Raw genomic sequence first — 17,243 nt, 5'->3', positions numbered from 1 at the left:
GGGGGGGTGTTATCTCTTTTGTCGAAAATCAGCCGTTTTTGCTCGAACATTAAATGCCTCCAAATGGTATTTAATTAACTTCCCGAGCCCCTGGAAGCATGAAAATCACTTTAAACATGCTAATTTTAGCTCTAACACTGATGATCCACCTAGAAATGTGAACTGACGTTCAAAAATAAAACCTTTGAAAACGGACCATTTTCCACATTTCTGAAGCATGACGTAATGGGGGGGTGTTATCTCTTTTGTCGAAAATCAGCCGTTTTTGCTCTAACATTAAATGCCTCCAAATGGTATTTAATTAACTTCCCGGGGTGAAGAAACCCTTTTTGAGAACTCAGAGTGAGTAAATTGGTCATTTTCATGCACTTTTAACCATTCCATAAATCTTGTGTTTTGGGCCCCTGGAAGCATGAAAATCACTTTAAACATGCTAATTTTAGCCCTAACACTGATGATCCACCTACAAATGTGAACTGACGTTCAAAAATAAAACATTTGAAAACGGACCATTTTCCACATTTCTGAAGCATGACGTAATGGGGGGGTGTTATCTCTTTTGTCGAAAATCAGCCGTTTTTGCTCGAACATTAAATGCCTCCAAATGGTATTTAATTAACTTCCCGAGCCCCTGGAAGCATGAAAATCACTTTAAACATGCTAATTTTAGCTCTAACACTGATGATCCACCTACAAATGTGAACTGACGTTCAAAAATAAAACATTTGAAAACGGACCATTTTCCACATTTCTGAAGCATGACGTAATGGGGGGTGTTATCTCTTTTGTGGAAAATCAGCCTTTTTTGCTCGAACATTATATGGCTGAGATACCCGCCACCCCCTCTCAACACAATCCCCAAGGATGGGAAACCGGAAACAGTTCTGAAGTTTTTGGAGACGGGAGGGAGTGACCCTCCCGGGCCGTATTTATTAAAATATGAAACAAAATTAAAACATTAAAATAAACAGTTTCATATCATGTACAATTTCATTACCTCATTGCGATGTTTGGCTAACCTTAACATATCCTCTAGTACAAAGGTTCTCCTAGCCGAACTAACATCCTACCAAACATTTACTTAACTTTTGAAATTGTACATCCTAACGTTTAAGGGCCAACGGCAAGGTCGTAACCGGTGTCAAGATCCCTAACCCAGACATATCCCCCTCACTTGAGAGGGGCGGCACGGAGGCTTACCTCAAGTGCAACTACCAATTTCCCTTGACTTGACGGGGGCCCCAATAAAACTCGACGCCACTTAAAGGTCGTACGAGGACTCGTGTGAGGTATCTAGAAGGTAGCGTAGACCCCCCCCCAAACCCCACACAACTTACCACATCTGCCGTCGCAGACGTACTGGCCCCGGGAAATTCCCCAGGAGGGGGCTGTAACCCCTCCTACCCATGAAGGGGCCTTGACCGCCTTCCCTTTCCTTTCGGCGACCCATCCTTAGAAGGGACCGCCTCCCCGTTGAGGGGCCAATGGCCACCTCCCCCGAGCGCCCCCATCCGTAATGGGTGACGCCCACTCATAGGGATCTTCCAATTAGTGCTCACCGATCATGACCTTACCGCCCGACCAAAATAAATACGACAAAGATAACTAAATAACTAAAGACTAAATATAACAGACAGTAGCAACAACAACTTTATTCAAAGCATGCCTACTGATGAACACTAAAGCAGAATTACTTTATTTGCAAAACATAACACAAAACGATCCTTCTTTATTGCATACTCAAAATCTTCACGATAATACCGCAACCTGTAAACGAGAATCAGAATTATCAATCAAACTTTATTAAAACCACACGCTGTCTTCAGGGGCTGGTGGGTGGGTCAAAAATGGCTCTTCGTTCCGTCTCGAGCTCACGTGCAGCGAGGAGGTGCAGCTTCAGAGCACAGGAACAAGAGGATGCTTTCTGGTCTTGCTCCTCCTTTTATCCGTCTTCAGGGCGGGCGTAAACCCGCCCCTGCCTGCCCCAAGGGCGTGGCCAGCCGCGTCAGTGTCTAGGCCAACCCACTCTAGGGCGGGAAAAGGCGCGCCCCGGCTACGCCGCTTCGGGCATACCAGCCGAGACTCGCCTCCCGCCCAAGATGGCTTCCCGGGGGGATCGTGGTACTCTGCCATACGTTCGGGGGGACCGATTGGTCGCCCCTTGCCATATGGCTGAGATACCCGCCACCCCCTCTCAACACAATCCCCAAGGATGGGAAACCGGAAACAGTTCTGAAGTTTTTGGAGACGGGAGGGAGTGACCCTCCCGGGCCGTATTTATTAAAATATGAAACAAAATTAAAACATTAAAATGACCAGTTTCATATCATGTACAATTTCATTACCACATTGCGATGTTTGGCTAACCTTAACATATCCTCTAGTACAAAGGTTGTCCTAGCCGAACTAACATCCTACCAAACATTTACTTAACTTTTGAAATTGTACATCCTAACGTTTAAGGGCCAACGGCAAGGTCGTAACCGGTGTCAAGATCCCTAACCCAGACATATCCCCCTCACTTGAGAGGGGCGGCACGGAGGCTTACCTCAAGTGCAACTACCAATTTCCCTTGACTTGACGGGGGCCCCAATAAAACTCGACGCCACTTAAAGGTCGTACGAGGACTCGTGTGAGGTATCTAGAAGGTAGCGTAGACCCCCCCCAAACCCCACACAACTTACCACATCTGCCGTCGCAGACGTACTGGCCCCGGGAAATTCCCCAGGAGGGGGCTGTAACCCCTCCTACCCATGAAGGGGCCTTGACCGCCTTCCCTTTCCTTTCGGCGACCCATCCTTAGAAGGGACCGCCTCCCCGTTGAGGGGCCAATGGCCACCTCCCCCGAGCGCCCCCATCCGTAATGGGTGACGCCCACTCATAGGGATCTTCCAATTAGTGCTCACCGATCATGACCTTACCGCCACAGGTCCGGATAGTTGACCGGCTATCCGGACCCCCCACCACACTCCTACCTAAAGGTCATGTTTAACGTCTTCAGCCAAGCTATGAAGTCTCCTATGAGTAACTCACTCCCCATCCGAGACAAATGAACACCATCCCCCAAGTACATACTGTCATCATTAATACATCCATGCGCGATAGAATGCAGTGCATTGGAACAGAACAACCTACTTACTTTGTTATTAATTTTTCTCACAGAGTGATTAAGAGCAGAAACCGAAAAAGCCCCCCGCCACACTTTTCGTGGGATCATATGGGACCATGCAATCGTGCACCCTGGAACTCTCCTCGCTAACCAACTTACAGTGGAAAGCATCGCTTCCAGGAGAAGTCGTCTACCAGTGGTGACCAAATCATTGCCCCCAAGATGTACTATGACTACAGACGGCGGTGACCTCGTCCGCCCTAGCAAACCCTCGAAAAATGATTGGAACTGGTCAATACAGAGACCGCCCTTTCCGTAGAAGGACACACTGTACCCGTATTCCCCAGCCACGTGCACCATGTCACCTGCCTTGAATACGTCCGCGGCACGCCTCACGTATGAGTGGCCCACGACCCACACCTCCTTTTTAACAGCCGGTGATGTCTGACCGCTGGCCCGGTGTTGGGTCGACTGCATAGTCCGCCCCGCCTCGTAGGCTTGCGTAACTGAAAACCAAACAAAAACAAGAAGCGTGAGTACATCATTACGGCTTCACAACATGTGCAAACGCACATACCTTTTATAACAATTGGAGGACCAACGCCCCACACGTTTAACTTGTTCCACATTCAGACCCCTGGCTGTAGCCTCTGTAGCAGCCCCTATCCGAAAGGAATGGGTCCCAAATTCGCCCGGGTTCAAGCCCGCAGCTGTAATCGACATCGCAAGCACCCGCTGAAACTGAAACCTTGTCAGTGGGGTGGCGTCCGCGTGTCTCAACAAGGTCCCCCCCCATGATGCCACCCTTCGTGTTAAATAGTCCTCTAAACACTTCACTGGGCACATGGACGACCCGGGAATCCTGCGTATAATTATGCATTCACCCATCCCACTCTGGTCGGTTTTGGACCTCACAAACGAGACAGTCATCGTCTCCCCTCTGATCTGAACGTGCTCTGCGCACAGTCCTCCCGTCACATCCTGCTTGTTCCTTGCCACTAATTCGCTTACCCGCATAGCCCCATGAAATGCCAGCGTAAAAGCGGCTCGGAATAACACTGTCTCAAACTGAGACGAACATGTTGTAGGGAGTCTGGATAATAACTGGGCCAACCTATCCAAACCTATCGGGCGCCTCTCATCTATTCTGCGACCCTCAAGGCGTTGCCACCCGCGTAGCGCTTTTTGCACAACGAAAGACGCTGTCGGGTCCTGGATCCCATGAGCCCTAGCAACAAAGGAAATGGCAGCCCGATGCCTCTGGGCCGTGGCCACCGTCTTTCCTGCCAGATGTAATGACATCAGGAAGTTCACAACCCCTTCCTCCTGGCCCCAAAGCTCCTCACTAGCAGTCCCCAAAAAGGCTAAATAGGACCGGAACGCCCCTTCATATGCCTTCCTCGTCCTGGGTGCTAAACTCTCTCCCACGAGGTTACGAAGTTCGGGGCACCGAGAGACCAAAGAGCTTCGGGAAATGGTGCCGGCTCCGGGTCCGCTGTGGGCAGAAAACCCCAGAAGGCCTGCATACGAAAACGAGAAAGGGCATCAGCCGCCTGGTTCATTACCCCAGGGACATGTCTTGCTTTGAATAACACATTCAGTTGCATACACAGTAATACGATCTCCTTGAGCAGCCTCAAAACCCATTTGCATCGTGCTGCCTGACTATTGATACACTCAACCACGGTCATATTGTCAGACCAAAATACCACAGAGTGATCTCTGAACCCTTCGGGCCACGTTCTCAGGGCCACGAAAATGGGGAAAAGTTCCAGGAAAGCAATGTTACTTGTCAGTCCACTGTTATGCCACCATGCCGGCCATTTCTGTGCAGACCATCGAGCACCGAAAATGGCACCAAAACCTACACTCCCTGCCGAACCTGTCCACAGCCCCAGCTCCTCAGAGGACACGGCTGGTTTATTCCAGACGACTTGACCATTGAAATCTGCCAGAAATGCCAACCAAATGCGCATGTCCTGGCGGACCTCGGCCGAGAGCCTCGTGCGATGATGGCCCTCCTTCAATCCGACCATGGCTTGAGCGATCGAACGGGAAAAGGGGCGGGCCATAGGTATAACTCTCAGGGCAAAATTCAACTGGCCCACTAACTGCTGTAACTGATGCAGCTTAACCTTAGCTTCACTCAGACACATTTGCAGGGATGCCCTGAACTTAAACACTTTATCACTTGGTAAACGGAAACAACCTTCTCCGGAGTCTAACTCGATCCCCAGAAACTCGAGGCAAGTCGAAGGACCCACCGTCTTACCTGGTGCCAATTGCACGCCAAACTGATTCATTAAAACACAAAATGCAGCCAAAGCTTGCCCACATTCCGGATCCCCGGCTGCCCCCAGGAACAAAAAATCATCGAGATAATGCATCACATGTTGAAAACCCGTCTTCTTTGTGAAGACCCATTGTAGAAAACTACTGAATTTCTCGAAATAGGCACAAGAAATTGAGCATCCCATCGGCATACATCTATCCATATAATACTGACCCTGAAACATGAAACCCAGTAGACGCTGATCGTCTGGATGTACCGGGAGCAACCGGAACGCTGACTCGATATCAGATTTTGCCATCAGCGCCCCGGGCCCCAGGCGATTCAAAATGGCCACGGCCTCATCGAAAGATGCGTACCGTACCGAACACATTTCCGGGTCTATCGCTTCGTTTACGGAAAGACCACGAGGGGCTGACAAATTATGTATCAGCCGAAACTCACCCGGGTCCTTCTTGGGGACCACTCCTAAAGGCGAACAGACAAAGTTAGTCACCGGGGGTACACTAAACGGACCGGCGACTCGACCTCGAGTAACCTCCTTCCGGATCTTTTCCTGTACCACGGTCGTATGCTGCAAGACCGATATCTGATTTTTGCATTTTTCCACACCCTGAAAGTCCCCCACTGGGATGCGGAAACCATATGAAAACCCGTTCCGCAACACCCCAGCGGAAGCACGATCCGGGTATTCACTGAGCCAGGGAATCATTGCCAAGGTATCAATCGGGGTAGGTAAAGGCGCCCCTCGGACTATGTTAGACCTGTTTGGCACCTCCTCTACCCCCGTTATCACCCGTTTTGGCTCTGCACGTGGACTCAGGATGGGATGATTGCCCACACCCACTACATTCGTGTTTAAATTTGCACGATCCCTGGGGCCTAGTACATTTACTCCTGTTAAAATTCCAACAAACCCCCTTTTTACCCGTATTACCGGTAGGCCTCGAGTGATTGTCGGTACCCGTACCTGATCGAAAAGGCGTCCCCGCATACTGACGGGAGGATTCGCCCACATTACTCCCTACTAATGGCACTTTCAACATACCAGTCTCCTTCATTTTGGACCAGGACACAGAATCATATTCATAACAATCCCAAGTTAAGTTTTTATCATGTTCTTTTGCTTTTCTGAAAAGATTATCATAGCAAAACCAATGATTACCCTCGTGCGATACCGAGTACCCCATGATCCGTGACTGATAACTCGGCAACTCGGGTAGCAATTTGGGCCTCCGTTCTCCCAAGATCGATGTGAAAATCCCCCATGCCTTGCCCCAATTGCCAACGTTTTCATTAACCTTAAAGGCGGCCATCTTTGCGCGCCAAACACTCGGATGCATAAGATCCTTTTGACCTTTAACATGCTCCATCTCATAATGATCAGTAAGCAACGAGAAGATGTTCACATACTCCCCTGCCCATATCTTTTCTTTAATAGCTAAAGGAACATGCTGACCCAACCTCTCCCTTCGAGAGGGAGCCGACTCTTCCCTCGCAATCGGCAATGGCCGCTTACCTGAACTGGACGCTGTCTCTGCGACCAAAACCGTGCCCTGTGGCTTCTCTACGGCCGCAGCCGGCGTGGATATCTTCGCTGCTTCACGAGTTTCCCGCAGTTGCTTCATTAACACCTGCGCGTCGACAGCCGTGGCGCCCTTGCTACTTTTACCCAACCACGCTGCTACTTGTGCTGCCAGCTCGGGCGGCATGTCTTCCCCGGACACGGGGGTGACCACCTCGGGAATCAGATTCCCTTCCTCCGGCACAGGAGTGGGTGCTTCGAGCGGGGCACCGGGACCCGGGGTATCTCCCCCAGCTGCTCCTCTCCTGGGCCTCTTGCCTTTTCCTCCCGGGGCCGTTCCCTCCAAAGGACGTTTCGGGCCCCCTTCCTCATTTTTATCCATCCGCCTTTTTAGGTCGGTCATCTCCTTCATGAGAACACGCAGCATCTGTTCGGTAGTCATTCGCTTTCCCGCCTTCTTCGGCATTCTCCGACAGAGTATCTGTAAAACAAACGAGAAAGATTACAACGCTCAAAAATGGCTCTTCGTTCCGTCTCGAGCTCACGTGCAGCGAGGAGGTGCAGCTTCAGAGCACAGGAACAAGAGGATGCTTTCTGGTCTTGCTCCTCCTTTTATCCGTCTTCAGGGTGGGCGTAAACCCGCCCCTGCCTGCCCCAAGGGCGTGGCCAGCCGTGTCAGTGTCTAGGCCAACCCACTCTAGGGCGGGAAAAGGCGCGCCCCGGCTACGCCGCTTCGGGCATACCAGCCGAGACTCGCCTCCCGCCCAAGATGGCTTCCCGGGGGGATCGTGGTACTCTGCCATACGTTCGGGGGGACCGATTGGTCGCCCCTTGCCAAATGCCTCCAAATGGTATTTATTTCACTTCCCGAGCCCCTGGAAGCATGAAAATCACTTTAAACATGCTAATTTTAGCTCTAACACTGATGATCCACCTACAAATGTGAACTGACGTTCAAAAATAAAACATTTGAAAACGGACCATTTTCCACATTTCTGAAGCATGACGTAATGGGGGGGTGTTATCTCTTTTGTCGAAAATCAGCCGTTTTTGCTCGAACATTAAATGCCTCCAAATGGTATTTAATTAACTTCCCGAGCCCCTGGAAGCATGAAAATCACTTTAAACATGCTAATTTTAGCTCTAACACTGATGATCCACCTACAAATGTGAACTGACGTTCAAAAATAAAACATTTGAAAACGGACCATTTTCCACATTTCTGAAGCATGACGTAATGGGGGGGTGTTATCTCTTTTGTCGAAAATCAGCTGTTTTTGCTCGAACATTAAATGCCTCCAAATGGTATTTAATTAACTTCCCGAGCCCCTGGAAGCATGAAAATCACTTTAAACATGCTAATTTTAGCTCTAACACTGATGATCCACCTACAAATGTAAACTGACGTTCAAAAATAAAACATTTGAAAACTGACCATTTTCCACATTTCTGAAGCATGACGTAATGGGGGGGTGTTATCTCTTTTGTCGAAGATCAGCCGTTTTTGCTCGAACATTAAATGCCTCCAAATGGTATTTAATCAACTTCCCGAGCCCCTGGAAGCATGAAAATCACTTTAAACATGCTAATTTTAGCTCTAACACTGATGATCCACCTACAAATGTGAACTGACGTTCAAAAATAAAACATTTGAAAATGGACCATTTTCCACATTTCTGAAGCATAACGTAATGGGGGGGTGTTATCTCTTTTGTCGAAAATCAGCCGTTTTTGCTCGAACATTAAATGCCTCCAAATGGTATTTAATTAACTTCCCGGGGTGAAGAAACCCTTTTTGAGAACTCAGAGTGAGTAAATTGGCCATTTTCATGCACTTTTAACCATTCCATAAATCTTGTGTTTTGGGCCCCTGGAAGCATGAAAATCACTTTAAACATGCTAATTTTAGCTCTAACACTGATGATCCACCTACAAATGTGAACTGACGTTCAAAAATAAAACATTTGAAAACGGACCATTTTCCACATTTCTGAAGCATGACGTAATGGGGGGGTGTTATCTCTTTTGTGGAAAATCAGCCGTTTTTGCTCGAACATTAAATGCCTCCAAATGGTATTTAATTAACTTCCCGAGCCCCTGGAAGCATGAAAATCACTTTAAACATGCTAATTTTAGCTCTAACACTGATGATCCACCTACAAATGTAAACTGACGTTCAAAAATAAAACATTTGAAAACTGACCATTTTCCACATTTCTGAAGCATGACGTAATGGGGGGGTGTTATCTCTTTTGTCGAAAATCAGCCGTTTTTGCTCGAACATTAAATGCCTCCAAATGGTATTTAATTAACTTCCCGAGCCCCTGGAAGCATGAAAATCACTTTAAACATGCTAATTTTAGCTCTAACACTGATGATCCACCTACAAATGTGAACTGACGTTCAAAAATAAAACCTTTGAAAACGGACCATTTTCCACATTTCTGAAGCATGACGTAATGGGGGGTGTTATCTCTTTTGTCGAAAATCAGCCGTTTTTGCTCGAACATTAAATGCCTCCAAATGGTATTTAATCAACTTCCCGAGCCCCTGGAAGCATGAAAATCACTTTAAACATGCTAATTTTAGCTCTAACACTGATGATCCACCTACAAATGTGAACTGACGTTCAAAAATAAAACATTTGAAAACGGACCATTTTCCACATTTCTTAAGCATAACGTAATGGGGGGGTGTTATCTCTTTTGTCGAAAATCAGCCGTTTTTGCTCGAACATTAAATGCCTCCAAATGGTATTTAATTAACTTCCCGGGGTGAAGAAACCCTTTTTGAGAACTCAGAGTGAGTAAATTGGCCATTTTCATGCACTTTTAACCATTCCATAAATCTTGTGTTTTGGGCCCCTGGAAGCATGAAAATCACTTTAAACATGCTAATTTTAGCTCTAACACTGATGATCCACCTACAAATGTGAACTGACGTTCAAAAATAAAACATTTGAAAACGGACCATTTTCCACATTTCTGAAGCATGACGTAATGGGGGGGTGTTATCTCTTTTGTGGAAAATCAGCCGTTTTTGCTCGAACATTAAATGCCTCCAAATGGTATTTATTTCACTTCCCGAGCCCCTGGAAGCATGAAAATCAATTTAAACATGCTAATTTTAGCTCTAACACTGATGATCCACCTACAAATGTGAACTGACGTTCAAAAATAAAACATTTGAAAACGGACCATTTTCCACATTTCTGAAGCATGACGTAATGGGGGGGTGTTATCTCTTTTGTCGAAAATCAGCCGTTTTTGCTCGAACATTAAATGCCTCCAAATGGTATTTAATTAACTTCCCGAGCCCCTGGAAGCATGAAAATCACTTTAAACATGCTAATTTTAGCTCTAACACTGATGATCCAGCTACAAATGTGAACTGACGTTCAAAAATAAAACATTTGAAAACGGACCATTTTCCACATTTCTGAAGCATGACGTAATGGGGGGGTGTTATCTCTTTTGTCGAAAATCAGCCGTTTTTGCTCGAACATTAAATGCCTCCAAATGGTATTTAATTAACTTCCCGAGCCCCTGGAAGCATGAAAATCACTTTAAACATGCTAATTTTAGCTCTAACACTGATGATCCACCTACAAATGTGAACTGACGTTCAAAAATAAAACATTTGAAAACGGACCATTTTCCACATTTCTGAAGCATGACGTAATGGGGGGGTGTTATCTCTTTTGTCGAAAATCAGCCGTTTTTGCTCGAACATTAAATGCCTCCAAATGGTATTTAATTAACTTCCCGAGCCCCTGGAAGCATGAAAATCACTTTAAACATGCTAATTTTAGCTCTAACACTGATGATCCACCTACAAATGTGAACTGACGTTCAAAAATAAAACATTTGAAAACTGACCATTTTCCACATTTCTGAAGCATGACGTAATGGGGGGGTGTTATCTCTTTTGTCGAAAATCAGCCGTTTTTGCTCGAACATTAAATGCCTCCAAATGGTATTTAATTAACTTCCCGAGCCCCTGGAAGCATGAAAATCACTTTAAACATGCTAATTTTAGCTCTAACACTGATGATCTACCTACAAATGTGAACTGACGTTCAAAAATAAAACATTTGAAAACGGACCATTTTCCACATTTCTGAAGCATGACGTAATGGGGGGGTGTTATCTCTTTTGTCGAAATTCAGCCGTTTTTGCTCGAACATTAAATGCCTCCAAATGGTATTTAATTAACTTCCCGAGCCCCTGGAAGCATGAAAATCACTTTAAACATGCTAATTTTAGCTCTAACACTGATGATCCACCTACAAATGTGAACTGACGTTCAAAAATAAAACATTTGAAAACGGACCATTTTCCACATTTCTGAAGCATGACGTAATGGGGGGTGTTATCTCTTTTGTCGAAAATCAGCCGTTTTTGCTCGAACATTAAATGCCTCCAAATGGTATTTAATTAACTTCCCGAGCCCCTGGAAGCATGAAAATCACTTTAAACATGCTAATTTTAGCTCTAACACTGATGATCCACCTACAAATGTGAACTGACGTTCAAAAATAAAACATTTGAAAACGGACCATTTTCCACATTTCTGAAGCATGACGTAATGGGGGGGTGTTATCTCTTTTGTCGAAAATCAGCCGTTTTTGCTCGAACATTAAATGCCTCCAAATGGTATTTAATTAACTTCCCGAGCCCCTGGAAGCATGAAAATCACTTTAAACATGCTAATTTTAGCTCTAACACTGATGATCCACCTACAAATGTGAACTGACGTTCAAAAATAAAACATTTGAAAACAGACCATTTTCCACATTTCTGAAGCATGACGTAATGGGGGGGTGTTATCTCTTTTGTCAAAAATCAGTCGTTTTTGCTCGAACATCAAATGCCTCCAAATGGTATTTAATTAACTTCCCGGGGTAAAGAAACCCTTTTTAAGAACTCAGAGTGAGTAAATTGGCCATTTTCATGCACTTTTAACCATTCCATAAATCTTGTGTTTTGGGCCCCTGGAAGCATGAAAATCACTTTAACCTCTTCGCCGCTAATGACAAGGGTAACTCGTCATGGACTTTCCATTGATTTCAATGGAAAACAAATGAGCCTAAAAATAATGCCTTAGCAGCCAAGAGATTAAACATGCTAATTTTAGCTCTAACACTGATGATCCACCTACAAATGTGAACTGACGTTCAAAAATAAAACATTTGAAAACGGACCATTTTCCACATTTCTGAAGCATGACGTAATGGGGGGGTGTTATCTCTTTTGTCGAAAATCAGCCGTTTTTGCTTGAACATTAAATGCCTCCAAATGGTATTTAATTAACTTCCCGAGCCCCTGGAAGCATGAAAATCACTTTAAACATGCTAATTTTAGCTCTAACACTGATGATCCACCTACAAATGTGAACTGACGTTCAAAAATAAAACATTTGAAAACCGACCATTTTCCACATTTCTGAAGCATGACGTAATGGGGGGGTGTTATCTCTTTTGTCGAAAATCAGCCGTTTTTGCTCGAACATTAAATGCCTCCAAATGGTATTTAATTAACTTCCCGAGCCCCTGGAAGCATGAAAATCACTTTAAACATGCTAATTTTAGCTCTAAAACTGATGATCCACCTACAAATGTGAACTGACGTTCAAAAATAAAACATTTGAAAACGGACCATTTTCCACATTTCTGAAGCATGACGTAATGGGGGGGTGTTATCTCTTTTGTCGAAAATCAGCCGTTTTTGCTCGAACATTAAATGCCTCCAAATGGTATTTAATTAACTTCCCGAGCCCCTGGAAGCATGAAAATCACTTTAAACATGCTAATTTTAGCTCTAACACTGATGATCCACCTACAAATGTGAACTGACGTTCAAAAATAAAACATTTGAAAACGGACCATTTTCCACATTTCTGAAGCATGACGTAATGGGGGGGTGTTATCTCTTTTGTCGAAAATCAGCCGTTTTTGCTCGAACATTAAATGCCTCCAAATGGTATTTAATTAACTTCCCGAGCCCCTGGAAGCATGAAAATCACTTTAAACATGCTAATTTTAGCTCTAACACTGATGATCCACCTACAAATGTGAACTGACGTTCAAAAATAAAACATTTGAAAACGGACCATTTTCCACATTTCTGAAGCATGACGTAATGGGGGGGTGTTATCTCTTTTGTCGAAAATCAGCCGTTTTTGCTCGAACATTAAATGCCTCCAAATGGTATTTAATTACCTTCCCGAGCCCCTGGAAGCATGAAAATCACTTTAAACATGCTAATTTTAGCTCTAACACTGATGATCCACCTACAAATGTGAACTGACGTTCAAAAATAAAACATTTGAAAACGGACCATTTTCCACATTTCTGAAGCATGACGTAATGGGGGGGTGTTATCTCTTTTGTCGAAAATCAGCCGTTTTTGCTCGAACATTAAATGCCTCCAAATGGTATTTAATTAACTTCCCGAGCCCCTGGAAGCATGAAAATCACTTTAAACATGCTAATTTTAGCTCTAACACTGATGATCCACCTACAAATGTGAACTGACATTCAAAAATAAAACATTTGAAAACGGACCATTTTCCACATTTCTGAAGCATGACGTAATGGGGGGGGTGTTATCTCTTTTGTCGAAAATCAGCCGTTTTTGCTCGAACATTAAATGCCTCCAAATGGTATTTAATTAACTTCCCGAGCCCCTGGAAGCATGAAAATCACTTTAAACATGCTAATTTTAGCTCTAACACTGATGATCCACCTACAAATGTGAACTGACGTTCAAAAATAAAACATTTGAAAACGGACCATTTTCCACATTTCTGAAGCATGACGTAATGGGGGGGTGTTATCTCTTTTGTCGAAAATCAGCCGTTTTTGCTCGAACATTAAATGCCTCCAAATGGTATTTAATTAACTTCCCGAGTCCCTGGAAGCATGAAAATCACTTTAAACATGCTAATTTTAGCTCTAACACTGATGATCCACCTACAAATGTGAACTGACGTTCAAAAATAAAACATTTGAAAACGGACCATTTTCCACATTTCTGAAGCATGACGTAATGGGGGGGTGTTATCTCTTTTGTCGAAAATCAGCCGTTTTTGCTCGAACATTAAATGCCTCCAAATGGTATTTAATTAACTTCCCGGGGTAAAGAAACCCTTTTTAAGAACTCAGAGTGAGTAAATTGGCCATTTTCATGCACTTTTAACCATTCCATAAATCTTGCGTTTTGGGCCCCTGGAAGCATGAAAATCACTTTAAACATGCTAATTTTAGCTCTAACACTGATGATCCACCTACAAATGTGAACTGACGTTCAAAAATAAAACATTTGAAAACGGACCATTTTCCACATTTCTGAAGCATGACGTAATGGGGGGGTGTTATCTCTTTTGTCGAAAATCAGCCGTTTTTGCTCGAACATTAAATGCCTCCAAATGGTATTTAATTAACTTCCCGAGCCCCTGGAAGCATGAAAATCACTTTAAACATGCTAATTTTAGCTCTAACACTGATGATCCACCTACAAATGTGAACTGACGTTCAAAAATAAAACATTTGAAAACGGACCATTTTCCACATTTCTGAAGCATGACGTAATGGGGGGGTGTTATCTCTTTTGTCGAAAATCAGCCGTTTTTGCTCGAACATTAAATGCCTCCAAATGGTATTTAATTAACTTCCCGAGCCCCTGGAAGCATGAAAATCACTTTAAACATGCTAATTTTAGCTCTAACACTGATGATCCACCTACAAATGTGAACTGACGTTCAAAAATAAAACATTTGAAAACGGACCATTTTCCACATTTCTGAAGCATGACGTAATGGGGGGGTGTTATCTCTTTTGTCGAAAATCAGCCGTTTTTGCTCGAACATTAAATGCCTCCAAATGGTATTTAATTAACTTCCCGAGCCCCTGGAAGCATGAAAATCACTTTAAACATGCTAATTTTAGCTCTAACACTGATGATCTACCTACAAATGTGAACTGACGTTCAAAAATAAAACATTTGAAAACGGACCATTTTCCACATTTCTGAAGCATGACGTAATGGGGGGGTGTTATCTCTTTTGTCGAAATTCAGCCGTTTTTGCTCGAACATTAAATGCCTCCAAATGGTATTTAATTAACTTCCCGAGCCCCTGGAAGCATGAAAATCACTTTAAACATGCTAATTTTAGCTCTAACACTGATGATCCACCTACAAATGTGAACTGACGTTCAAAAATAAAACATTTGAAAACGGACCATTTTCCACATTTCTGAAGCATGACGTAATGGGGGGTGTTATCTCTTTTGTCGAAAATCAGCCGTTTTTGCTCGAACATTAAATGCCTCCAAATGGTATTTAATTAACTTCCCGAGCCCCTGGAAGCATGAAAATCACTTTAAACATGCTAATTTTAGCTCTAACACTGATGATCCACCTACAAATGTGAACTGACGTTCAAAAATAAAACATTTGAAAACGGACCATTTTCCACATTTCTGAAGCATGACGTAATGGGGGGGTGTTATCTCTTTTGTCGAAAATCAGCCGTTTTTGCTCGAACATTAAATGCCTCCAAATGGTATTTAATTAACTTCCCGAGCCCCTGGAAGCATGAAAATCACTTTAAACATGCTAATTTTAGCTCTAACACTGATGATCCACCTACAAATGTGAACTGACGTTCAAAAATAAAACATTTGAAAACAGACCATTTTCCACATTTCTGAAGCATGACGTAATGGGGGGGTGTTATCTCTTTTGTCAAAAATCAGTCGTTTTTGCTCGAACATCAAATGCCTCCAAATGGTATTTAATTAACTTCCCGGGGTAAAGAAACCCTTTTTAAGAACTCAGAGTGAGTAAATTGGCCATTTTCATGCACTTTTAACCATTCCATAAATCTTGTGTTTTGGGCCCCTGGAAGCATGAAAATCACTTTAACCTCTTCGCCGCTAATGACAAGGGTAACTCGTCATGGACTTTCCATTGATTTCAATGGAAAACAAATGAGCCTAAAAATAATGCCTTAGCAGCCAAGAGATTAAACATGCTAATTTTAGCTCTAACACTGATGATCCACCTACAAATGTGAACTGACGTTCAAAAATAAAACATTTGAAAACGGACCATTTTCCACATTTCTGAAGCATGACGTAATGGGGGGGTGTTATCTCTTTTGTCGAAAATCAGCCGTTTTTGCTTGAACATTAAATGCCTCCAAATGGTATTTAATTAACTTCCCGAGCCCCTGGAAGCATGAAAATCACTTTAAACATGCTAATTTTAGCTCTAACACTGATGATCCACCTACAAATGTGAACTGACGTTCAAAAATAAAACATTTGAAAACCGACCATTTTCCACATTTCTGAAGCATGACGTAATGGGGGGGTGTTATCTCTTTTGTCGAAAATCAGCCGTTTTTGCTCGAACATTAAATGCCTCCAAATGGTATTTAATTAACTTCCCGAGCCCCTGGAAGCATGAAAATCACTTTAAACATGCTAATTTTAGCTCTAAAACTGATGATCCACCTACAAATGTGAACTGACGTTCAAAAATAAAACATTTGAAAACGGACCATTTTCCACATTTCTGAAGCATGACGTAATGGGGGGGTGTTATCTCTTTTGTCGAAAATCAGCCGTTTTTGCTCGAACATTAAATGCCTCCAAATGGTATTTAATTAACTTCCCGAGCCCCTGGAAGCATGAAAATCACTTTAAACATGCTAATTTTAGCTCTAACACTGATGATCCACCTACAAATGTGAACTGACGTTCAAAAATAAAACATTTGAAAACGGACCATTTTCCACATTTCTGAAGCATGACGTAATGGGGGGGTGTTATCTCTTTTGTCGAAAATCAGCCGTTTTTGCTCGAACATTAAATGCCTCCAAATGGTATTTAATTAACTTCCCGAGCCCCTGGAAGCATGAAAATCACTTTAAACATGCTAATTTTAGCTCTAACACTGATGATCCACCTACAAATGTGAACTGACGTTCAAAAATAAAACATTTGAAAACGGACCATTTTCCACATTTCTGAAGCATGACGTAATGGGGGGGTGTTATCTCTTTTGTCGAAAATCAGCCGTTTTTGCTCGAACATTAAATGCCTCCAAATGGTATTTAATTACCTTCCCGAGCCCCTGGAAGCATGAAAATCACTTTAAACATGCTAATTTTAGCTCTAACACTGATGATCCACCTACAAATGTGAACTGACGTTCAAAAATAAAACATTTGAAAACGGACCATTTTCCACATTTCTGAAGCATGACGTAATGGGGGGGTGTTATCTCTTTTGTCGAAAATCAGCCGTTTTT

This window comes from Lissotriton vulgaris, chromosome 4_1, assembly GCF_964263255.1.
Source record: "Lissotriton vulgaris chromosome 4_1, aLisVul1.2, whole genome shotgun sequence".
Classification (NCBI taxonomy): Eukaryota; Metazoa; Chordata; class Amphibia; order Caudata; family Salamandridae; genus Lissotriton; species Lissotriton vulgaris.
Note: the sequence above shows the minus strand (reverse complement) of the source record.